The sequence below is a fragment of the Stenella coeruleoalba genome (assembly GCF_951394435.1).
Source record: "Stenella coeruleoalba genome assembly, chromosome: 8".
NCBI lineage: Eukaryota > Metazoa > Chordata > Mammalia > Artiodactyla > Delphinidae > Stenella > Stenella coeruleoalba.
Window position 1 is genome coordinate 80,162,126 of NC_137154.1, and position 26,872 is coordinate 80,188,997.

Genomic DNA, 26,872 nt, shown 5'->3' on the forward strand with positions numbered 1-26,872 from the left:
AATTTCTGAGATGGTTGCATTATTATCATTTCTCAGTGAGGAATTTTAGGAAAGGTAAAACAACTGGCCCAAGATCATAAGATAATGAACTCCAGAGTTGGGATTTGAATTCAGAACTGTGTACTCCAAAGTCCATTTTCTCTCTATTTGTGATCAATGAAACACTAGACTAATTAAATCATCTAAAGGCTATATGAATTGTTTTATGAAATAAAAATAAAATGACAGTTTTGGCCTCTTAGATGGTGATTTGTAGACACGTGGATGGCTTTTTGCTTGTGACAATTATTATAAGGGATGCATCTGATATTTGGTGCTATTGGTGGTGGCAGAGGTAGAGGGGAGTGTTTGGCAAGGGTGCTAGAATTCCTGCAATTTTTGGTACAGTGTCATACAACAAAGAACTTCCATGTGACCTGCTGAATTTTAAAAATCAGATATAACATGAAGGTGAAAACCCTTTTCTTATTATCTGAGCCTAAAACCTAATTCTGCTTCACTAAGTGCCCAATGTTTTTGTTTTTTGCATGGCTTTGATATATACTATGTGTTCAAGGATGCAATCAGCATACAAATTGTAGAGAGAGTGTACTTTTTTTGTGGGGTTGGAATATTGCCAAAAATTGTCCATGGAGCAGAAGCCACTTGTGGCATTTAAGTTGTCAATAAGACTCATTTATATCACTCTGTGTTTGGAGCTGTCACATACCTGTGACTCTACATATGGGTACGAGAATCTGACTATTCCATCAGTTTATCTAGGATAGTCATGCCTGATAACTTACACAATGTAATGCATATTATTTTTCTAAATGTTTTTTTATTTATTTCTCCTGTAGGTTGCAATAAGAGCATAATATTTATTTTCTTTAAAAAATGAATTGTCTAGTTAGATTATGTTATCTATTAATTTTATTTCAGCATAGGAAAAGAAAGAGGTTATATGGAATATTTGATGTGGTAAAGGGTGCTGAGTCTTATTAGGCTGAGAACCACCCATTTCCTGATCAGTCCTTCCATATGAGGACCCGGTAATCAGGTAGTACTGGCCTATGATTATAAAAGCAGTTTCTCTCTTGTCTTCAGCTTTCTAGAATCTACATTGTTGTCTTTATCTCTATCCCTCTTAGGAGTGTTTCAGGGCCCTTCAATACTATAGCTGCTTACTCACTGTTCACTTGTTTTCTAGTGACGATGATGGTCTGAAGCCTGAGAAATCAAATTTAAATCCTGGTTCTCACACTTCACTTGGGAGGCTGCACAATACCTTTTGTTCTTATGAACCTTATGTTTTTCATTTAAAAGCTAGAAGTCTATATTATCTATATGACAAGATTGTGGTAAACAATAACTGAGGCACGCTCTCTCTCTCTCTCTCCATGTATATTTATATAGCCTGACACGATGTATGTGTGTGTGTGTGTACATATATATATATATACGTGTGTGTGTGTATATATATGTATGTATATATGTATATGTATATATACATATATACACATATATATACACATATATATACGTATATATATGTATGTATATATATGTGTGTATATGTATATACATATATATACATACATGTATATATACATACATATATACATTCATTCTGAAAGCTCTAGTTGGTTCATAGTAAGTTAATTACATTACACAATCTCTCCTGAATCCAAAGAATGGTTCTATGTTTTCTTAGCTCTATTCGTGCATGGATTTTTACTTTTTTCCTGATTTCATTCTGCAGGCTGTGACCTGCTTTTGGCTCTCATGAGTTGCCTATCTTTATTACTTTGGTGCAGCCAGCCTGTGCATTTGACTCTGCCCCTTTTGCAGTTTTTTTGATACTCAGGGATTTGCTAACATTTAGATGTCTGGCCCAACAGTTTTCCCTAAAACTTTGACATTTGGAAGATGGGAGGGTGTTTTGTCCTCCTGACAAAGGAGCAGGATACCCTCTTTCTTATTCCCCATTCCCAGGCAGGAAGGCCATTTCCTCAGGTTTCAAAGTAGGCTAATTGTGTCAAATGTAATTGGTACCCCAGCCCCAGGAAAGCAACAATACTTTGAAGTCATTCATTGGATGTGGAAGGAAGATATAGAAGTGGGGGAAGTATATAGCAATTCTATTTTTAAACCTTTATTTAGTGTCATTTCATGTGAGGAGATTATATATAAAATATCAATCATCAATAATAATAATGACAAAGAATTTGATCCTTTACTGAGTCTAGGTGTCAGGCAATTTGCTAATCACTCTAAATGTATTAGCTCAAATAATGCTTAAAATAATTAATATACGAGGCAATGCCATTACCCTCAGTCTACAAGTAAGGAAATGTGCCTAAGGTCACTTGGTTTATAAACTACAAAACTGAGATTTGAACCCAGGTCTGTCTGATTCATTTTGTAACCCATGATCTTCACAATTATAGTGAAAACACAGATGTTGTTTCCTCTGTAGTATAAAAACTTCAAATCTATAACTTTGGTCACATCACTTACAAATGAATAGATTCTTCCAGTTACTGAGTTTGGGAAATAAATTGTTAATTGACCTTTCATTGATGTCTCATGGTGACATCACAGACATTTCCCAAAGAACAGCTTTAAGTGAACAAACTTTCAAATGTCTCAGAAAAACACACTGATAAGCAGAACTTCCAAAGCTCAATGCACTGACATAACAGAAAATAAAAAAGAAATTATGAATTTTGATTATAAAAGCATAAAGAAATTGAATTCAGCTTCAAAAGGATGCTGCAAAGTACAACCAAGATTTTATTAACCCACAGTGATCTGCTTTAGAAGTCTTTGAAGTTAAATACCCCTAAAAAACTTAAAAGTAATGCAATTTAGAACCCAGAATGAAACTGCTTGGGGCCTCTAATCATCTACTTATATGATTTTTTGAATTGCAAAGGAAAATCATATGTGGACCTTAGCATGTGCATTGCTCAGAACAAACCACAGAGAACTGAGAAATTGTTGAAACTTAAACTGGGTCTCCCAGTAAACAAGCTAGTCTTGATTAGATAAAACATTACTATCTCCTTAAAAATGGAGACATGTGCCTAAAAAGCATGGGCTTTAACCTTGACTCTACAGCTTATTGGTTGTGTGGCTTGGGCAAATATCTTAAACTCTTAGAATCTATAAATTAACATCTTTAAACCAGGGTACTTAGTCCCTACCTTCCAGTATGGATAAAGATTAAGTGATATTAATAACGCCAAGTGCTTGCGATAGTGGTGAGCACACACTGTATCCTCAATAAATTGCCATTATTAAGAAGTATGCTTTTTCAGATCCAAAAATTCAGCAATGTAATCAGAAAGTTGGAGATGAATCAGAGTCCAAAGAAAACTCCCAAGTATCATTTTTTATGATTTTATTCTCAGAATTTTTCCTTACTTAAGAATTGTTTTTCATCCTAACATAGTGCATCATAGAATGGCTTTTATTTGTTTTGTTCTTGCATTCTGTCCTTTCTCTGGGAAATTAGCCCATATATATTTGGAGATACAAAGTTTATTTTATTTATTTATTTACTTTTGTAGCCTCTCTTTTTTTTTTTTTTTACACCTTTATTGGAGTATAATTGCTTTACAATGGTGTGTTAGTTTCTGCTTTATAACAAAGTGAATCAGTTATACATATACATATGTTCCCATATCTCTTCCCTCTTGCGTTTCCCTCCCTCCCACCCTCCTATCCCACCCCTCTAGGTGGTCACAAAGCACCAAGCTGATCCCCGTATGCTATGCGGCTGCTTACCACTAGCTATCTATTTTACGTTTGGTAGTGTATATACGTCAATGCCACTCTCTCACTTTGCCACAGCTTACCCTTCCCCCTCCCCATATCCTCAAGTCCATTCTCTAGTAGGTCTGTGACTTTATTCCTGTCTTACCCCTAGGCTCTTCATGACATTTTTTTTTCTTAGATTCCATATATATGTGTTAGCATATGGTATTTGTCTTTCTCTTTCTGACTTACTTCACTCTGTATGACAGACTCTAGGTTCATTCACCTCACTACAAATAACTCAATTTTGTTTCTTTTTATGGCTGAGTAATATTCCATTGTATATATGTGCCACATCTTCTTTATCCATTCATCCAATGATGAACACTTAGGTTGTTTCCATCTCCTGGCTATTGTAAATAGAGCTGCAGTGAACATTTTGGTACATGACTCTTTTTGAATTATAGTTTTCTCAAGGTATATGCCCAGTAGTGGCATTCCTGGGTCATATGGTAGTTCTATTTGTAGTTTTTTAAGGAACCTCCATACTGTTCTCCATAGTGGCTGTACCAATTCACATTCCCACAAACAGTGCAAGACTGTTCCTTTCTCAACACCCTCTCCAGCATTTATTGTTTCTAGATTTTTTGATGATGGCCGTTCTCTCTGGTGTGAGATGATATCTCGTTGTAGTTTTGATTTGCATTTCTCTAATGATTAATGATGTTGAGCATTCTTTCATGTGTTTGTTGGCATCCTGTATATCTTCTTTGGAGAAATGTATATTTAGGTCTTCTGCCCATTTTTGGATTAGGTTGTTTGTTTTTGTGTTATTGAGCTGCAAGAGGTCTTGTAAATTTTGGAGATTAATCCTTTGTCAGTTGCTTCATTTGCAAATATTTTCTCCCATTCTGAGGGTTGTCTTTTGGTCTTGCTTATGGTTTCTTTTGCTGTGCAAAACCTTTGAAGTTTCATTAGGTCCCAATTGTTTATTTTTGTTTTTATTTCCATTTCTCTAGGAGGTGGGTCAAAAAGGATCTTGCTGTGATTTATACCATAGAGCATTCTGCTTATGTTTTCCTCTAAGAGTTTGACAGTTTCTGGCCTTACATTTAGGTCTTTAATCCTTTTTGAGTTTATTTTTGTGTATGGTGTTAGGGAGTGTTCTAATCTCATACTTTTACATGTACCTGTCCAGTTCTCCCAGCACCACTTATTGAAGAGGCTGTCTTTTCTCCACTGTACATTTCTGCCTCCTTTATCAAAGATAAGGTGACCATATGTGCCTGGGTTTATCTCTGGGCTTTCTATCCTGTTCCATTCATCTATATTTCCGTTTTTGCACCAGTACCATACTGTCTTGATTACTGTAGCTTTGTAGAATAGTCTGAAGTCAGGGAGCCTGATTCCTCCAGCTCCGTTTTTTGTTCTCAAGATTGCTTTGGCTATTCGGGGCCTTTTGGGTTTCCATAGAAATTGTGAAATTTTTTGTTCTAGTTCTGTGAAAAATGCCATTGGTAGTTTGATAGGGATTGCATTGAATCTGTAGATTGCTTTGGGTAGTAGAGTCATTTTCACAATGTTGATTCCTCCAATCCAAGAACATTGTATATCTCTCCATCTATTTGTATTATCTTTAATTTCTTTCATCAGTGTCTTATAATTTTCTGCATACAGGTCTTTTATCTCCTTAGGTAGGTTTATTCCTAGATATTTTATTCTTTTTGTTGCAATGGTAAATGGGAATGTTTTCTTGATTTCATTTTCAGATTTTTCGTCATTAGTGTACAGAAATGCCAGAGATATCTGTGCATTAATTTTGTATCCTGCAACTTTACCAAATTCATTGATTAGCTCTAGTAGTTTTCTGGTAGCATCTTTAGGATTCTCTGTGTATAGTATCATGTCATCTGCAAACAGTGACAGATTTACTACTTCTTTTCCAATTTGGATTCCTTTTATTCCCTTTTCTTCTCTGATTGCTGTGGCTAAAACTTCCAAAACTATGTTGAATAAGAGTGGTGAGAGTGGGCAACCTTGTCTTGTTCCTGATCTTATTGGAAATGCTTTCAGTTTTTCACCATTGAGGACGATGTTGGCTGTGGGTTTGTCATATATGGCCTTTATTTTGTTGAGGAAATTTCCCTCTATGCCTACTTTCTGCAGGGTTTTTATCATAAATGGGTGTTGAATTTTGTCAAAAGCTTTCTCTGCATCTATTGAGATGATCACATGTTTTTTCTCCTTCAGTTTATTAATATGGTGTATCACATTGATTGATTTGCCTATATTGAAGAATCCTTGCATTCCTGGAATAAACGCCACTTGATCATGGTGTGTGATCCTCGTAATGTGCTGTTGGATTTGTTTGCTAGTATTTTGTTGAGGATTTTTGCATCTATGTTCATCAGTGATATTGGCCTGTAGTTTTCTTTCTTTGTGACATCCTTGTCTGGTTTTGGTATCAGGGTGACGGCGGCCTTGTAGAATGAGTTTGAGATTGTTCCTCCCTCTGCTATATTTTGGAAGAGTTTGAGAACGATTAGTGTTAGCTCTTCTCTAAATGTTTGATAGAATTCGCCTGTGAAGCCATCTGGTCCTGGGCTTTTGTTTGTTGGAAGATTTTTAATCACAGTTTCAATTTCAGTGCTTGTATTTGTTCATATTTTCTATTTCTTCCTGATTCAGTCTTGGCAGGTTGTGAATTTCTAAGAATTTGTCCATTTCTTCCAGGTTGTCCATTTTATTGGCATAGAGTTGCTTGTAGTAATCTCTCATGATCTTTTGTATTTCTGCCATGTCAGTTGTTACTTCTCCTTTTTCCTTTCTAATTGTATTGATTTGAGTCTTCTCCCATTTTTTCTTGATGAGTCTGGCTAATGGTTTATCAATTTTGTTTATCTTCTCAATGAACCTGCTTTTAGTTTTATTGATCTTTGCTATCATTTCCTTCATTTCTTTTTCATTTATTTCTGCTCTGATCTTTATGATTTCTTTCCTTCTGCTAACTTTGGGTTTTTTTTGTTCTTCTTTCTCTAATTGCTTTAGGTGCGAGGTTAGGTTATTTATTCTAGATGTTTCCTGTTTCTTAAGGTAGGATTGCATTGCTATAAACTTCCCTCTTAGAACTGCTTTTGCTGCATCCCATAGATTTTGGGTCATTGTGTCTCCATGGTCATTTGTTTCTAGGTATTTTTTGATTTCCACTTTGATTTCTTCAGTGATCACTTCATTATTATGTAGTGTATTGTTTAGCCTCCATGTGTTTGTATTTTTTACAGGTCTTTTCCTGTAATTAATATCTAGTCTCATAGTGTTGTGGTTGGAATACATACTTGATAGAATTTCAATTTTCTTAAATTTACCAAGGCTTGATTTGTGACCCAAGATATGATCTATCCTGGAGAATGTTCCATGAGCACTTGAGAAAAATGTGTATTCTGTTGTTTTTGGATGGAATGTCCTACAAATATCTATTAAGTCCATCTTGTTTAATGTATCATTTAAAGCTTGTGTGTCCTTATTTATCTTAATTTTGGATGATCTGTCTGTTGGTGAAAGTGGGGTGTTAAAGTCCCCTTTATGAATTTTTTACTGTCGATTTCCCCTTTTATGGCTGTTAGTATTTGCCTTATGTATTGAGGTGCTCCTATGTTGGGTGCATAAATATTTATAATTGTTATATCTTCTTCTTGGATCCATCCCTTGATCATTATGTAGTGTCCTTCTTTGTCTCTTCTAATAGTCTTTATTTTAAAGTCTATTTTGTCTGATATGAGAATTGCTACTCCAGCTTTCTTTTGGTTTCCATTTGCATGGAATATCTTTTTCCATCCCCTCACTTTCAGTCTGTATGTGTCTCTAGGTCTGATGTGGGTCTCTTGTAGACAGCATATATATGGGTCTTGTTTTTGTATCCATTCAGCCAGTCTGTGTCTTTTGCTGGCAGTATTTAATCCAGTTACATTTAAGGTAATTATTGATATGTATGTTCTTATTCCCAATTTCTTAATTGTTTTGGATTTGTTATTGTAGGTCTTTTCCTTCTCTTGTGTTTCTTGCCTAGAGAATATCCTTTAGCATTTGTTTTAAAGCTGGTTTGGTGGTGCTGAACTGTCTCAGCTTTTGCTTGTCTGTAAAGGTTTTAATTTCTCCATCATATCTGAATGAGATCCTTGCTGGGTAGAGTAATCTTGGTTGTAGGTTTTTGTCCTTCATCACTTTAACTATGATCTGCCAATCCCTTCTGGCTTGCAGAGTTTCTGCTGAAAGATCAGCTGTTAACCTTATGGGGATTCCCTTGTGTGTTATTTGTTGGTTTTCCCTTGCTGCTTTTAATATGTTTTCTTTGTATTTAATTTTTGACAGTTTAATTAATATGTGTCTTGGTGAAATTCTCCTTGGATTATCTTCTATGCTCATCTCTGTGCTTCCTGGACTTGATTAACTATTTCCTTTCCCATATTAGGGAAGTTTTCAACTGTAATCTCTTCAAATATTTTCTCAGTTCCTTTCTTTTTCTCTTCTTCTTCTGGAACCCCTATAATTCGAATGCTGTTGCATTTAATGTTTTCCCAGAGGTCTCTAAGACTGTCCTCAGTTCTTTTCATTGTTTTTTCTTTATTCTGCTCTGCAGTAGTTATTTCCACTATTTTATCTTCCAGGTCACTTATCCATTCTTCTGCCTCAGTTATTCTCCTATTGATCCCTTCTAGAGCATTTTTAATTTCATTTATTGTGTTGTTCATCATTGCTTGTTTCATCTTTAGTTTTTCTTGTTAAATGTTTCTTGCATTTTGTCTATTCTATTTACAAGATTGTGGATCATCCTTACTATCAGTATTCTGAATTCTTTTTCATGTAGAGTGCCTATTTCCTCTTCATTTGTTATGTCTGGTGTGTTTTTATCTTGCTCCTTCATCTGCTGTGTGTTTTTCTGTCTTCTCATTTTCCTTATCTTACTGTGTTTGGGGTATCCTTTTTTTCAGGCTGCAGGTTCATAGTTCCCATTGTTTTTGGTGTCTGTTCCCAGTGTCTAAAGTTGGTTCAGTGGGTTGTGTAGGTTTCCTGGTGGAGGAGACTAGTGCCTGTGTTCTGGTGGATGAGGCTGGATCTTGTTTTCTGGTGGGCAGGTCCATGTCTGGTGGTGTGTTTTGGGGTGTCTGTGGACTTATTATGATTTTAGGCAGCCTCTCTGCTAATGAGTGGGGTTGTGTTCCTGTCTTGCTAGTTGTTTGGCATAGGGTGTCCAGCATTGTAGCTTGCTGGTCGTTGAGTGAAGCTGGGTGTTGGTGTTGGGATGGAGATCTCTGGGAGATTTTCATCATTTGATATTATGTGGAGCTGGGAGGTCTCTTGTGGACCAGTGTCCTGAAGTTGGCTCTCCCAGCTCAGAGGCACAGCACTGACTCCTGGCTGGAGCACCAAGAACCTTTCACCCACACAGCTCTCTCTCTTTCTCTTCTCAGCTAAAAGTGCCTTAACCCTGGAAAGGTGGTGGACCTGGATGCCTGCCTGGGGAGTCTCCAAAGTGTATTTTTGTATTACAAGCTCTTGGTATGGAAACTTTAAAAGCTTTGAAAATACAGAAAAAAGTAGAAAAAACTCCTATTCCAATTACTTTGAAATAACTTTTTAAATACTTTTGTGTATTTCTTTTCATTTCTTTTTCTGTAAATATTTGCACATGCTTAATTTGATAAATATGTGATTAGCCAGGGCAATCATTCAATGTCTTGTTTTCACATCTCATTTTCGCACTATAAGTCAAGCCTTACCTTTTAACTGATATGGTTGCTAACAATGTAAGAACATAGATTTGTTACATTCCTTACAAGTTGTTCATACAGCTTCTTTGGTTTCCTTGCTTCTTGCATCCAAATGGAATTAACTTCCTCTGACTCTCTTTGGAAATTTCACATAAACTGTCTTTTAGCTGTGATACTGTGCTGCCCCCCAGGTTTCTGTTGACCTAGGGACTCCTGAATGTATGTCTTTGATCTGGCCAGCCCACCTCCTTCTGTCAATCAGCTCAGGTACTAGCGAAAACCATAATTTGCTTAGTGAAGGCCTGATTCAACCTCATTAACACTACTGCAAAACCTACAAAATCTCTGAGATTCTTGACTAGAGTTGGAAATTTCACAGTTGCTTTTTCTGTTTCTTCTATTGTCTGTTCATGATTTATCTTCTTTTATTATGATACATGAAAGTAAATTCATTCCAATAACATTTATCTAACCAAATTGAACATCTCCACCCCCCCAAAAAAAGGTTTTACCTGAGTCTTGAGCTCTGCCTTAGGGAAGCTTTTATTCTGATCAAGCTAGTAATTGTCCTGTTTGTAGCCAAATAAAATCTTCCTTCTGGAATTATATTATAGATCTCTATCCTCCTGGTATCAAAATCAATGCACTTTATAGGACATGAGAAGGAGCAGCTGTGAGATCATAAATGTCAATTTTAATTAAAAACCTTTTCATTTTCTGGTACTCCATATACATGATTGTGGATTCTGTGCAAATTGAGAGGTTTCCTAATTACTTTGCTCAGTAATGTCAGGGCAGGATTAGTTTCCACCTGGAAGTGTAGGCACCAACCCAATTACTGTTGTTCTGCCAGTGAGGATTATTAATCCACTGTAATAGTTCTACAAGCTAAATGTTTGGTTCAAAAATTTGATTTCCATATAGGTTTCATGGTTATAGTCTTGTTTACTGAAAACACAGCATATTTAAGAAATACATCACAACAAATACACTTGGGTTATAACTTGATAAGCAAAGTTCAATTATATGAGCCCCAATTATTCAGACTTTGTAGAATGCTGGTGTTGTAAGGGACCATAGAAATAATCTTTTCCTCCTAGAGTCCCAGTAGGAAAGTTGACATATTCATTATCACAGACCTAGTAAGTGGTAAAGTCAGGCCTCAAACTCAGATTTTCTAATGATACTGGATTCTAGGTCCAGTGTATATTCATCCAGTTTGATTTGCTTTGATTATATACTTTAGTGTAAAGATTCTGGGAGTTATGGTTGCTTGTATATTATGGGTAGGCCAGGAAAATATGTATGACTGCATTCCATGTCAGAATTTCAGAGAGCTAGAGTAACATTTTGTATTTGATTTGTATTAATGTAGCACAATTGCATAGTGAAAAATAAAAGGGTGGTAATTGAAAAAGATTTAGTGTTCTTGAAGTAAGTCAGTCAAATTTTCTTCACAATACCAAATAGGAACCATTTGCCCTTAGTTTGTGATAAAATTATTCAGTTTGCTTTATAACAGTCTTATAAGTGAGGCAGTTGAAAGGTGTGATCACTTTGATATTTCAGCTACTCAACACTACACAGATTCTTATAAATTCCACTTATTAAATGAACAGCAGTCAGACACATTTATTGTATTTGGCCTTAACACAGGTAAGACACAGCTGCTTTAATGGTATTTTTTGATATTAAGAATTACACTTTTATTTACAGAATGACTATAAAGGGGACAAACATACATTTTCTTTTTTCTTCCAAAATTGTATCTTCAAGCAGTAGAACAGTTAATACTTACATAGTTTTCTTGGTTGAAATTGAAGCCTTGTACCACTAGATCACTTTTACCTTGTAAGTAGGCTTGATTGGTTTAGTTTTCAGGGACTTTGTTCAACTCATCAACTAGTAGAACCATTTCTGTTAATTTTCCTCTTTTCTCATTTTGGTATTCATTAATATAGCCCTCTTAAGAAAGTTCTAATTGACTTAGCACAGCAAGGAACATGAGTTATAGGAGGAGAAGGGAATCATATGGCATTGCCTAACTGGGGTCCCTGCCTTCCTGTGCAATCACTCAGGTTTAGAATCCTGAGGGTTATTGCACTTGGGATAAATAAGCAAATATCCTAGCATTGTTCTAAATCAAAGTTTATTCCTTAAATTCCTGGTACTTTCTTAACACTGTGACTTAGATTCCATGATCTAGAAAGGAGCCAGTGTAATCTAGAGATTAAGCAATTGACGTTGAAGCCCAACTGGAGGGTTTGAATTCCAATTCTATTTTGTATTTACCATTTGACTTCCATGTTTTAGTTAACCCCTTGAGCCCAAAATAATAATTATACCAACTTCATCGGGTTGTTATGAGAATTAAATGCAATAATCCATGCAAAATGCTTAGCATTTGCATGGAACATGGTAAGTGAGCAATCACAGTAAGTTATAATGAGGATGATTATGATGTCTAAGGAACCTCTCCTACCTTTAAGCATTAAATTTCAGATAACTTGTTGGGTAAAACCACCCTTCTACTCTTAGAAATAGTCTTAGTACATCTGCTAAACTGACTGCCTGGACCAAAAATAAAAGGGGGATGGAAGGAGAGGGTAAGGTTAGACTGGTGAGAGCGAAATAGAGATAGATATTTATCAAGATCTATAAAATAAGACTTCTTGCTTGATTCTTGATATTTATAAATATTTTGCATCCTACCTGTGAGAGTTACATTTCTCTAGGGAATACTGTGGTGAATGAGGATCTTAAAAATGATATTGAGTGACCTTTCTACTTCTAAAGAAAACTGAGGGGAGAAAAAGAAAAGAAAACCTCCATTCATCAGTAGGACCTCAATAATAAGTAACGACTAGTAGCTCACTGTATCTCTCAGTCAAATTGAAAAATACAGTTTATAAAGCTTTGAAAGCCTTCCAAAAATCAAGAAGATAGATCCTAAAATTTTAGTTTCGAGAAGGACAAAGAGGGGCTTCTCTGGTGGCGCAGTAGTTCAGAGTCTGCCTGCCGATGCAGGGGACACGGGTTCGTGCCCCGGTCTGGGAAGATCCCACATGCCTCGGAGTATCTGGGCCCGTGACCCATGGCTGCTGGGCCTGTGTGTCCGGAGACTGTGCTCTGCAACGGGAGAGGCCACAGCAGTGAGAGGCTCGCGTACCACACATTAAAAAAAAAAAAAAAAAAAAAAAAGAAGGATAAAGATTAATATGTAATTTTTTTTTTTTTTTACAAAATGTTCTTTTATTGCTCATAATCTCAACAAGGGCATGGAGTTATATATATATACTTTACAAAGTTTGGTTTATTTGAACATATAACTGGATTCAGCCAACTCAAGATTTTGTTGTATATCATTTGTTATATCATAAGGCTTACCAGGAGGGAAACCTCCAGATTTGTTAAATATTCAAACATTTATTGAGTAACAGGTGTGTAACAGGCACTGTTAGATGCCTGAATCCAAAAACATATAAGCAATTTACTTTCTCAAGGGAGCAACACATATGATGTTCCCATAGAGCTTTGTACAAGCTTACTTTAGAGCACTTAACGTATAATATTGTCAGGAACTACTTGTTTGTCTGTTGTAAACAATGAACTCTGTGTTTCTTAAGGTAAGTTGTTGTGCTTTTCTCATTGTCATTTCCCAGAACCTGGCACAAAAGAGCTTCTTGGTAAACTTTTGTTAAGTACTGAGCTGTTCACTTGTAAGAATAAAAAGAGTTAAAAAATCTGAGTGAGGAGTTCTACTTCTATCTAAAATGGAGTAACAAGAATCAGATTTACCCTCCCATAAGAAACGACTAAAAAAAAGACAAAATACATGAAGCCACAGTTTTCTAAACATTAGGCATCAGACAATGAAGGATAGTGATCCCTGAGAAATAAACAAATGACATATGCCCTAGGATTGTCCTAGGCCACTGACAGGAGAAAGTTTCCAGGCCACAGAGTGGGGAGACAGAACCTTGTTGGACTCTGGTAGTCTCCCTGAGCTGAGGAGAGGAAAGGGAGGATGGGGAGACCAAATCATCTGCTTGCAGCTGTAGGCTTCTAGACTACAGGGCACAGTGAAGAGGAAAAGCTGCACAGAGAGAGGATGTTGGCAATCTGCAGAGGATCCCTCTTGAGTCTTTGGCAGAATTCGGATTAGTGTGCTGTGTGTAAGGAAATTACCTGGAACCAGGGAAAGAACTACCCAGAAGGATTAGAGGAAACAGTACCTATTTCCCCTACAGGTTCTGTAATAATGCATATTCCCACCACTCAGAGTGGATTCATGGGGCATCAAGTAGAAAGCTCAAAAGAGTCTTGCTTCAGTAGAATGGTAAATTAATCCTAAATTAAAGGACACCCTGTTTTCTCCTTACAAGGCTTAAAAAGAAGACCCAAAAGAACCAAACTGTTTCCAAGCAACTTAACTTCATCAGTTAAAGAAAGCTATCTGTCTATCTATCTATCTATCTGTCAGCTGTTTATGTATATATGTGTGTGCATATGTATATAATTCTACGATGTGCTAATAAAATTATATCAGCTGTTTTGCTTCCCTTTCTATTCAAACTCCACATTTTAAATGTTTGTAATTATCATGGGAAAAGTACTTCCCCAATGTAAACTAAGACATTCTAAGGAAGAGAAAAAGTTTTTTGATGCCACAGGATGAGTATTGCATAAGATTTTACAAACTTTGGCTCTAACAATAATATGATATAGACGAGTTTCTTCATCTGTAAATTGAAGGAAGTATTTGGTGTGATCAGTTGTAAGGTACTTTCCAAAATTTAAAGTTGATAGCACTTTCATGTGCTTTTCATTTGGGGCTCATTTTTAGACACATTTATTCCAGAAAGTTGCTTTTGTAAGTTCATGGCTATGAGATTAAATCTACCAATATATATGTTGTCTTTTGCTGGTATTGCTGATGTTTTCTCTTCAAACACTGGAAAAAGTAAATGAAACATGGCAAGCAATAGCAAAAAATGGTTCTTTGTTATGTGACCTCAAATAAACAGGTTTGCAAAACATGAAGCCCTGGAAAATGTAGACTGTATTGAATAAAAATATTTCCAGGTAAGGAGTTTTTTTTTTTTTTTTTCTGTAAGTGAATATAAGGATTGACTGGACAGTGTAGTGTTTAGCACAGTGACTTGAATATAGTAACTGTGTTTCTTATTGATTTATGCTAGAAACAAAATAATTATTAGTCATTACTTAAAATTATTTTACAGACTAGCAAAGTTTAATTATAGATTTTCAATTAAAAATTGATTTCTCAAATAAGAAATTTTCACAATAGTTTTTATTTTCTATTAGAACAGTATACTTATCACTGAATAAGCAAAAATGTATATATAAATAAGTAATAAATGAAATTATATACCTGGTTATGAATGATATTTAATCAAATTTTTCAAAAATTAAAAAAATATTTTCTCTGAATAGATATTATCTAATTTTCCTGTAGTGTTTTGAATTTGGAGTATTTAGTAAATCAACTTCATGATTCTCTTTTTAGTATAATCTGAGTTGACTTAATATAGAATTTATACATTTCTCATTCATTGAACAATCCAATATCAATATTGGCTTTGAGGAGGAATGACACATAATCACACATAATCAAGTTCCAAGTTTTAGAAACTTCTTATGGAGAAAAAGATCCAGTTATTTAATTATCTACCTCTAAATGTTTGTACTGCTCCCACTGAGATTAATGATCTGATAAAGAAAATTTGCACTTAAGGAACCAACAGAAGGAGTAAATATAAAGGCAAACTTTGGATCAAACTATCTTTAGTCATAGTCAAATGCAACATTTGTAGCAAAGGATCTGTGGTGAGAGTCAAAGATTGATAAATTCTTCTGAGTCATCATCATGAGGAATCCTAAAATCCCATGGTCCCTCCTGCCAAGAAAACAAAATGTCTTGCAAAATACAAGTATGGAAGAAAGAAAAACTTAAGGTATTTTAAAATTTTGCTTTTATTTTTGTGTTTAAGGGTCTTGTGTTTTAATGGTTAAGCCTAACAATCAATGTCTAGTTTTCAGAGTAGGAAATCCTTAAGTCTGTCTCCATTACCTAGTGAATTCAATGCATATTTATTAAACACCTACACTATATTTGGCACATTTTAACCTTTAGATAAAAGATGAATTCAGTGGATCTAAGAAAATAGCTGAGAAATATTTCCTAGGTATCTTTGATAGCATTTAAAATTTATGTTAGGATAGTGGGACTACACTTAACATATGCCATTTTTATGCCAGAAAAATGCAAATTCCCTCAAAACAGGAATCTAGTTGCACAATATTGTCCCTTTTCATTTAAGTCTTTCAATAACTTCTTCTGTATGTGTGTACAATCAAACTTTGGAATTTGATGATGTAAAATTTCTAGTTTTAAACATTTATAGATGGGAAGCTTTTATGTCTGTACAAGGAAAGTGACACTAAACTTGTAGTATTCTTTCAGGAGATGAAGATCTAGTGCATGCAAATGACTGAGCATTTTATTAGTGGATGTTCCAGTAGTTAAATACATTGGTCAAACAATTACTCATAATAGAATTTTTGAAAATATTTAGAACATTATGACACCAAAAACAATACATTGAAAACTGAGATGATACAACAAATGCAGAATATAAATATTGTCATAGATATATCACTATGGCTATATTAGAAAACAAAGATTGAAAATTAATAGACTAATGGTCCAAATTAAGTTACTTTTATTAAGAGGAAATCCAGATAACAAAAAAATAATCATTTAAAAGTTAACAGCCCAGTGGCATTTAGTGTATTCACAATGTTGTGTAACCACTCCTCTCTGTACTTCCAAATTATTTTCACTACCCTAAAAGAAACCTTGTCGCCACTAAGAACTTACTTGCCATTCTCCCCTCCACCCAGTCCCTGGCAACCACCAATCTACTTACCTATTTTAGATGTTTCATGTGAATATAATCATAAAATATGTTATCTTTTATGTCTGTCAAATTAAGTTATTTTTATAAGAATAATATAGTATCATAAACCCAAAGAAATTAGAAGAAAATAATAAAGCTGAAGACTGAAATTGATGAAATTGAAATGCATGGTAAAATGGTAAAATAAATTGAGGTGGGGGTGAGAGAAAGAAACAGAGAAACAATATTAACAATAATTACTGATGCAATAGAAATTTAAAAGTTAATAAGAGTCTATGAAAAATTTTATGGTAAAAAAATGAGATGTATATGAAAGGATACTAAACCTCATTAGTCCTGAGAGATATGAAATTAAAACCATTGTGAGAAACCACTCAACAAGCAAAAATAAAAACACATGACTTTGTTAGTCAGTGTGTGAATTAGTCTAACCAATTTGGAAAATACTTTGGTATTATTTTGAAAAATTGAACTTGTATATTTCTTACTCACTGGTCACTTCTTTATGAGAAGTAGAACATAAATTTACAGTCACAATTATGTACTGAAAAATATCCAAAAATGTTCATATGAACACTGAATGTAATTGAAGAAAATGGAAACAGAAGAAAATGGGAAAAAAATCCCTCTTGGAACGTACAATCACATGTATTATATAGCACTAAATAAATGAGTCATATATATATATATATATGTATATATATATATGAAATGATTGTGGGGACATAATCTTAAATGAAAGGCAAGTCACAGAAAGCTACACATAGCATGCTAGCATACAAAACTAAACACAGTATTTAAAAATACACACATATGTGTTTTAAAGATGGCACAGTAATTATCAACACTAAATTTCATGATGGCAATTATCTCTGGGATCTGAGGCAAAGGGAGGAACACAATGGTGGCTTATAGGTTATGTGTAGTATTCTTTTTCTTAGGTTTTGTGTTCAGGAATAATAATAATTACATTATAAATATATTATATTTATAATATATTATGTACAACATATATAATTTATATTATAAATAATAATATAATAATTTCATTATTATAATTCATAACTTATCTAATTGGTATAAATGTGATTATGGTGTATCACATTTTATATATTTTAAAATAAAGTGATAATATTTATAGAAATTCATAAGGATTAAGAAAATGGGGAAATTATTTTATAGTATCATATAGCATGTGACCAATAAATGTTAACTGTTACTACCACTTTTTTGTCAGAGGTCTAAAAGTTTTTAACTTTATCAATAAAAACTTTTATATACAATCCTAACATATATATCTCTCAATCATGTTAGTACCACTAACGTAAAAATTATGCTATATTAATACACTACATACATTATAAATACATAAAAATATAAATAAAATATATAAAAGAGATGAACAATATTTTAAGTGATTAAGTTTTACATATTAACAGTACATAATCAATACTAGTGAGTATAAATCTATATTTCCAATGGTGCCCTAGATATTTTAGAACCTTTTTACTACATAGAGTGGTTAGATATTTATTGTTTTCATTTCATAAAGTGGCTGACTAAAGACTCATTTTAGGACAAAAAGAAGCATCAACTCTTCCTCTTGTTTATTTTCATTTTCATTATTAGGAATTGTTTTTAATATGTAGTTTATTGTAAAATTATTTATTTATTTATTTATGGCTGTGTTGGGTTTTCGCTTCTGTGCGAAGGCTTTCCCCAGTTGTGGCAAGCGGGGGCCCCTCTTCATTGCGGTGCGTGGGCCTCTCACTATTGCGGCCTCTCTTTTTGCGGAGCACAGGCTCCAGACGCGCAGGCTCAGTAGTTGTGGCTCACGGGCCTAGTTGCTCCGTGGCATGTGGGATCTTCCCAGACCAGGGCTTGAACCTGTGTCCCCTGCATTGGCAGGCAGATTCTCAACCACTGCACCACCAGGGAAGCCCTTGTAAAATTATTTTAAAGCTAATCATCCATTTTTGGATGAGTAATTTTATTAAACCCGATAAAAGGATACATAAGTCTATTTAATGGTTTGTAATGTGTGGCAATATACAAAATGTATGTGACAGTGTAAGGACACCCACACATTCAGGAATAACTACTTTTCCTGAAACTAATGGGACTTGTGTTTATTTGAAATACAAAGAGAGGTTTCAAGTTTCAAACAGATTATTAAATGTCAGCAAAACTTTCTTTTTAAAAGTCTGGATGAAAAAAATTTAAAGTTCTAATATTTTCTTCCTCACCTTGTGTTCATAAATGAGGAAGCCTGGCTGACCCCTCCAACATCCAAGTCACAATATTGGTAGCATGGTAGCTTTTATTTTGGAAGATAATTTGGTATTCTTTTAAAATTTCAATAGCCTGCTTTATAATACTTATTTGGTTAAAGTATTTTTTTTACTCAATAACTATTTATCAAACCTACTGTGTTTCAGGCAATGTGTTGGGGTAGAAAGAAGCATCAGATGTAATACCTGAGTTTAAGAAGTTTTCTGTTTAGTGGGGAAGTCAGATAAGTAAATGAATATAATGCAGTTTGCTAAGCACTCCCATAATACTATGAATTCCATTTTTCTTCACAACACTGTGAGGTCAGTAGGATGCTAATACTACCTCCATTATACAGATAAGAACACTGAAAGGTTACAGGAATCACATAAGTCCACAGTATTGTCAAATGACTCCCAATCCCAGAACCCTGGTCTCATGGTTTCTGGTCTGGTGTTCCTTCCACTCTGTTGTGCTTGCTATGTTAATTTCCTAAACCAGAGCACATCTGAGAGAATGTTCTGCCTTTCTTTCAAAATCCTATTTATTTTTTTCTTTATGATGATCTAAATATGAAGTTTCATATTTAAAGAAAAACCTTGGTGGAAGGAATTGTGTTGATAATCTGTGATGGATACATGGGGGCTCATTAGAAAGTTGTTATTTTGTATGTGTAAGTTATTTTTATAGCAAAATATTTCAAATTATCATCTCAAACTAATGTTCAATATCTCTTTTCAAATTCTAGCCATGTCATCATAAAGAGCTAAGTTCAGATATTAAAGCATTATTAGAAATCCCTTTTACCCCAGTAGGGAAAAAACTTGTTAGGCTATTTTAAATCTTAACTTTTATGATATTACGATGGGCATTGTCAGTATTTTCCACTATTGCACTGCAGACTAGTCAGGACAGCATAACCATATTTTAAGAAACACTCAAGTTAGCCAGAATTTTGTTTTGTTGTTGTTGTTGTTGTTGTTGTTGCGGTACGTGGGTCTCTCACCGCTTGTGGCCTTTCCCGTTGCAGAGCACAGGCTCTGGACACACAGGCTCAGTGGCCATGGCTCATGGGCCCAGCCGCTCCGCGGCACATGGGATCCTCCCAGACTGGGGCAGGAACCCGTGTCCCCTGCATTGGCAGGCGGACTCTCAGCCAGTGCGCCACCAGGGAAGCCCTAGCCAGAATTTTTAAAAAGAACTGTTAATCACCCAAAAGAAATTGCAATCATTAATTAGCAAAGAAAGATTATGGTAATGAAATTATCATAAAATTTAAAGAGCATGAAAAACATTTCAAAAACACATTTTATAAATTAATTTGAAGTGTAGTGATTTCCTATTAAAAGCTAAAGCACTCTCAATTTGAGTATAATTCTTTCTCATGAGCTACTGTTTTTCAGTCATTATAAGAGAGACTTTAGGAGAGAGTATTTCATTGGAAGCGTTTTAGCATTGAAATTTCCAAACCATCAATCTCTTCATTTTCTCACATCATTTGGTTATATTTGTAAATCATCTAAAATGTTAAGCTTAGGTTATTATGATCTAATGTGAAATAAATCACTACTAAAATATTTTTTTCAAAAATTTCATGAGTTTTTGCTGAAAGAAAGGATGTGGGAAAATCCAAATACCATCTTGTATTAGGTTGATTAGGAGTTAAATAAAATATTAAGCCTCTCTGTTTCTTCCCCTACAACAACTAGAAAGGAAGTTAAGAATGTAACTCAAATGTTACATTGAGGTCAATTGAAGTGGCTGTTTCTGGGCTCTTCAACTAGTAGTTAGCTTGCTGAGCTAAATTTTTTCCTATTTGATTGTTATTTATCCTTTCTCAGCCAAAGTATAAAATATGTGAGTTTCATCAAATTTCCTATGTAGAAACTCTTATCCTGAGCCCAAACACACGAAGAAATATCTGGGTGCCCACAGTGTAGTAGTGTCAGAGTAGAGTACCTTAGAAACCATTTCTGAATTACTTTATATTTCAGATTAGGGAAGTTGACCCGAAGCAGTCATGTGTTGCAAAATTCCATTGATATTTGAGGGAAGAACTGGGGTTGGAACCCAGAACACTCTTAAATCAGGAAATTTTCTCTTCCATTTTATTTCTTTCACTGGTCCTCCTCTTATTCATCACTGAACAAATGTTCTTTAAGAGCCTGTGTTTATAAAAAGCACAGAGTATGCAAATATTTAATTTTTGTTCTTCTCTTTCAAGTCTTCCACATCTTTTTTTCCTTGTCATAAATAGATGATCCTTTACATATTACTCTTGCTAAACACACAGGGGAATATATGTTCATCCAGGCTGATCATTACCTGTCAGTAGGAAACTAACATGGATTAGCACGCTACACAGTAACCTTCTTTCTTTTTCTTCTACCTGCCCCACTCCCTCCAACCTTGCCCCTCCCCCCAACACACACACTGATTCACCATAACCAAAACCCTACATGTCAACAAAACGCTTATTCAAACAACCAGAATCCTCTAAAATGTTCTAAATATCCAAACTTTCTAAAGTTCCTTTAGGTAATGAGAGATATGAAGCAAAGCCAGACAGATGCAAAACAGGATGATGATCAGATTACAAAATTATGAACAGATATGTTTATAATTAAAGATCCATGATTAAAGATGGATGGATTAAAGATGATTAAAGATCCAATGTGTGAAAAAACATTCCTGCCAAAGTAGCAGAAACAGAGATGTCTTCTGCTAAGCTACAAATTTAACTCATACATCTTTAATCCCTTCAGAAGATCCAAAATCTCATAGCAGCTTCGTATTCTTTTTAAGTCTAATCACTGATTTTCAATGTCATTCTCATTTAACCTCTATTGACTAGTTACTACCGCTTGTAAGTCTTATAGTGCCTTTGACAGGTATGTGAGGACTTGCCTAATGGGAGACACTAGACTGTAGATAATTATGCATCAAAGCTCATCTCAGACTTTAGCTGTCATAGCGTAATGTCATAAAATACCATTATAAACATAATTTTCACAAGGCATTTTGCTTTTATTTAAATCTAGTCATCTCTAGACTTTATATTCCAATATTAGCTTACTTTTCAAGAAAACTAAATAGAACTCTTTAGTCCAGAGTCATTTTTTTAATAATAATGTAATTCTCATTCTTTCCATTACAAAGTTAATAACACACATTTCACGATGTGAAGTCTTTTTAAAACATCAGCATGCAGAAAATATTCTTTACCATTTTAATTAGTGTGCCTGTCATATTCTGAATATTCTGGAATACTTTCAAGGGGTGTGAAATGTTAGTAACATAAATAAATAAAAAAATATTCATTGTTGTATTTCATTAGCACTCAGGCAATGAATAGAAAAGAAAATTTCCATAAATTGATGTATTGAATTTTAAGGTCATTTATTTTACTGAAGCCTACAATTTTCCATTTTGAATAGTTCCTTGTTCAAATAATTTACTTATTTCTTAATAAGGACCATGTAGAAACATTGAGAACTACATAAATTAGTAAGGGACAAGTACATATGTGTGTCTATGTCAGTTTATGGATCTGTGTGTATTTGGAATAACCTCTATCCAATATGAGAAGTTTTCTATATGAATTTTCAGTAGAGGTTATGGTATGGCTGATACTCCAACCCCTGTGGCTGGGGCTGAGCATGACTGGTTCTGAGACTGCTGGAGCCTCCCTGCGGAGCAGCTGCTTCTACTCAGAGCTGGGGAGTGGAAAGGAGTTTGAGACTGGAGTCCTACTCAAATCCTCTGCTGCTGGAGAGATTCAGGCTTCACCTCAAAGCAGAAAGCATATTTCCTTCCCCTCTTCTCCTCCTTTCCAAATCTTTTGCCAGTTTTTCATGTTGTCAGAAACTAAGGGGAAGCCATTTGGCAAGGGAGCCAGGAGTCCCAACTCCAGAACTACAAGACAGAGTGTAAAGGGTAGTGTCAGGTCTTGGAAGGATTAGGGAAGTGTGTACCTTAGTGATTTCATCCCATCTACAAGAGGAGACATACATAGACATTCACCTTGTCATTATTTACAATTATTAAACATTGAAATTAACTTAAATGTTCGACAAGATAATACAGAAAAAATGAGTAGAATATAGCTTCAAGTATTAAGTGGATAATCATAAAAATATAAAGTTGAAAAAACATGGAGTGCTAAATAACGCATAAAGAATAGTTCACTTATATAATGTCACAAAACACAAATGACACTGTATAGAGGTTTATAGAACAAAATAACAAAGACTGGTGGTTACTTCTAGGGAAGGTGGTAGTGAATATAATTTAGGAGAAATTCAGTGTGTCTATGTTTGTTTCTTAATTAAAAACTATAACTGTGGCAAACAGCAAAATATTATGATTTATTATAGATAAATGGTTGGTGCATTAATGCTTACCATATTACTCTCTATTGTTTTTGAATATTTGAGTTATACCATAGTTTTTAAAAAGGCACACAAAAAAGTCAGCATAGTTTAGTCTCACTACTTTTCAGCAATTATAGCTTGGGCAGTAATTATAGCTGTTATCTCTGAACCTCAGTTCTCTTACTAAATCTCCTACAGTGTCCTTGTGAGGACTAAAGGTAATGAATGTAAAGTGCCTGTCACTTGAATGTAAAGTGCCTGCCCTCAATAATGGTGACACTTTGCTATTATTATTATTAATAATATACTCACCCACATACAGTACACATTTGTTAAATGAATGAAAGTCAGTCGCCAGATGGGATTCTTTTTCCTATAATACCGTACCTCTCATGAACTAAGAAGGCTGGTGAAAGATTAAAGAAGTACATAATGCAGATTAATAGAGGAGGACACATAGATTCCTGTTTGAAAAAGATGGACTCATTTTATTTCTGTTGTCCCAACATAGTTATTAATAACACCCCTTTCACTCTTAAAAGTGTAACAGTATGAATGATAAATTATATGTTTACCTTCAGATTCATTAGAGCAATAGGTTAGGTCTTAGTTCATGCTGAGCAAAACAGTTGCTAAATGCTTTCCTAGTCTGGTAACCATTATAAGAACTATTTGAAAGATTCAGGCACCCTCTTGGAAAAGATCAGACTTTGGCAAATGGCAAAGATTTTTTTTTTTGTCAAATTTGTAAGAAAGTATCTTGTGAGAGAATATTCAGACTTATCCTACGTGGCTTCACAGAACAAAATGAAGACTACCACTAATTGTTAAGGAGACACGACTTTTTCTCAATATAAAGATGAAATTACTAACAATTATAATGAAAATTCATTTCTGTTGTTTGGTAGAACTCTTGGGGTTTTCCAGATATAGAACCATAACACCTGCAAGTAGAGAGAGTTTTTGCTTCACTTCCTTTCCAATACAAAACACAGTGCTACTCTGATTGTTTTCACTTGACTGATCACTTTGGTTAAAATCACTAATAAAATGGTTTAAAAAGTAGTCTTATCACAGAAATATAGATCAATGGAACAGGATAGAAGGCCCAGAGATAAACCCACACACATACAGTTAACTTATCTTTGATAAAGGAGACAAGAATATACAATGGAGAAAAGACAGCCTCTTCAATAAGTGGTGCTGGGAGAACTGGACAGCTACATGTGAAAGAATGAAATTAGAACACTTCCTAACACCATACACAAAAATAAACTAAAAATGGATTAAAGACCTAAATGTAAGGCCAGACACTATAAAACTCTTACAGGAAAACAGGAAGAACACTCTATGACCTAAATCACAGCAAGATCCTTTTTGACCCACCTCCTAGAGAAATGGAAATAAAAACAAAAATAAACAAATGGGACTTAATAAAATTTGAAAGCTTTTGCACAGCAAAGGAAACCATAAACAAGACATAAAGACAACCCTCAGAATAGGAGAAAATATTTGCAAATGAAGCAACTGATAAAGGATTAATCTCCAAAATTTACAAGCAGTTCATGCAGCTCAATATCAAAAAAACAAACAACCCAATCCAAAAATGGGCAGAAGACCTAAATAAACATTTCTCCAAATAAGATAAACAGATTGCCAAGAAACACATGAAAGGATGCTCAACATCACTAATCATTAGAGAAATGCAAATCAAAACTACAATGAGGTATCACAGGTCAGAATGGCCATCATCAAAATATCTACAAACAATAAACGCTGGCAAGGGTGTGGAGAAAATGGAACACTCTTGCACTGTTGGTGGGAATGTAAATTGAAACAGCCACTATGGAAAACAGTAGGAAGTTTCCTTAAAAAACTAAAAATAGAACTACCATATGACCCAGCAATCCCACTACTGGGCATATACCCTGAGAAAACCATAATTCAAAAAGAGTCATGTACCACAATGTTCATTGTAGCTCTATTTACAGTAGCCAGGACATGGAAGCAGCTTAAGTGTCCATCGACAGATGAATGGTTAAAGAAGATGTCACACATATATACAATGGAATATTACTCAGCCATAAAAAGAAACAAAATTGAGTTATTTGTACTGAGGCGGATGGACCTAGAGACTGTCATACATAGTGAAGTAAGTCAGAAAGAGAAAAAGAAATACCGTATACTAACACATGTTTATGTAATCTAAAAAAAAAAAAAAAAAGTTCTGAAAAACCTAGGGGCAGGACAGGAATAAAGACGCAGACTTAGAGAATGGACTTGAGGACACAGGGAGGGAGAAGGGTAAGCTGGGATGAAGTGAGAGAGTGGCATGGATGTATATACACTACCAAATGTAAAATAGATAGCTAGTGGGAAGCAGATGCATAGCACAGGGAGATCAGATTGGTGATTTGTGTCCAGCTAGAGGGGTGGGATACGGAGGGTGGGAGGGAGATGCAAGAGGAAGGAGATATGGGATATATTGTATATGTACAGCTGATTCACTTTGTTATAAAGCAGAAACTAACACACCATTGTAAAGCAATTATACTCCAATAACGATGTTTAAAAAAAAAGTAGTGTTTTCAGACATTCTTTTCTTATTCCTGATTTTAGCAGAAATTCAGTCTTTATTTCCATTAAGTAAGAAAATTTGTTTATCTTTAATAGATTGGATATTGAATTTGTTGAATGTCTTTGAATATGGTAATCATTTTTAACTTTAGCAATATATTAATGGATTTCTTAATATTGAGTCAACCTTGTAATCCTGGAATAAACCCCACATGATAAAGATGTATTACTTTGTAATGTTATATTGTACACTATTGGGTTATGTTTGCTCATATTTTATTTATAATTTTACAAATTTTTATAATTACATAGGCATTTATGATTTATATCATTTTTTATTTTTTTCTTTTACTTATATTTAACAATATTTGTCAGTTTTGAGTATTGGTGTTATAGTTAGTCACCAACAAAACACTTCTGGAAAATTTCTTTTCCTTTGGTCAGAAGAGTTTAAAGAGCACTGCCCTTCTCTGGTAATTGAAGATTTCATCGAATTCCATTGTGAATTTCCCAGGGCCAGGTGTTGTGGTCGGTTTTTAGAAAATTTTCATTTTTTTCTATAGAAATTAGTGTTTATACTTCCTTCTACACTTGGGTCAATTTTGGTAAACTATAATTTTCTATAATATTACCCATTTCATCTAGGTTTTCAAGTACAGTTGAATTGATGAACACAATATAGACTTCTAAATCTCCTTTTTCAATGGTTATTTTCCTGTTATTTTTTTCTTAAAGTTGAACTTATTTTTAATTAAGTTTACTACCTACCTATCTGTTCAGTTCAATGGCTTTTTCAGGAAATAATTTTGTTGTTTAATTATTTTACTGGATTTTTTGATTTCTAACCTAGGTTCTGCTTTCTATCTACTTTTATCTTTTTTTTGTCTTTTCTTTCTTTCTTTGTTCTTATTTTTTTTTTTAAATAGCTGGTTACTTAGTTATTTTTATTTCTTCCTAACTTCTTTTGAGTTAAATATTTAAAATTATGAATCTTGTATATAACTGTTTCAATTTTATTCCATAGATTATGATTTATGTGTTATCTTTAGCATTATTTTTTAGAAAGTCTGCAATATCAATTTTGCATTGACTTGCATTGACTTGACTCCATTGACTCAGGATGATACTCACACACACTCACATGCATACACAAATACACACATATAAATTTTTAGGAAAGGTGTTTCCTTGGTTTTTG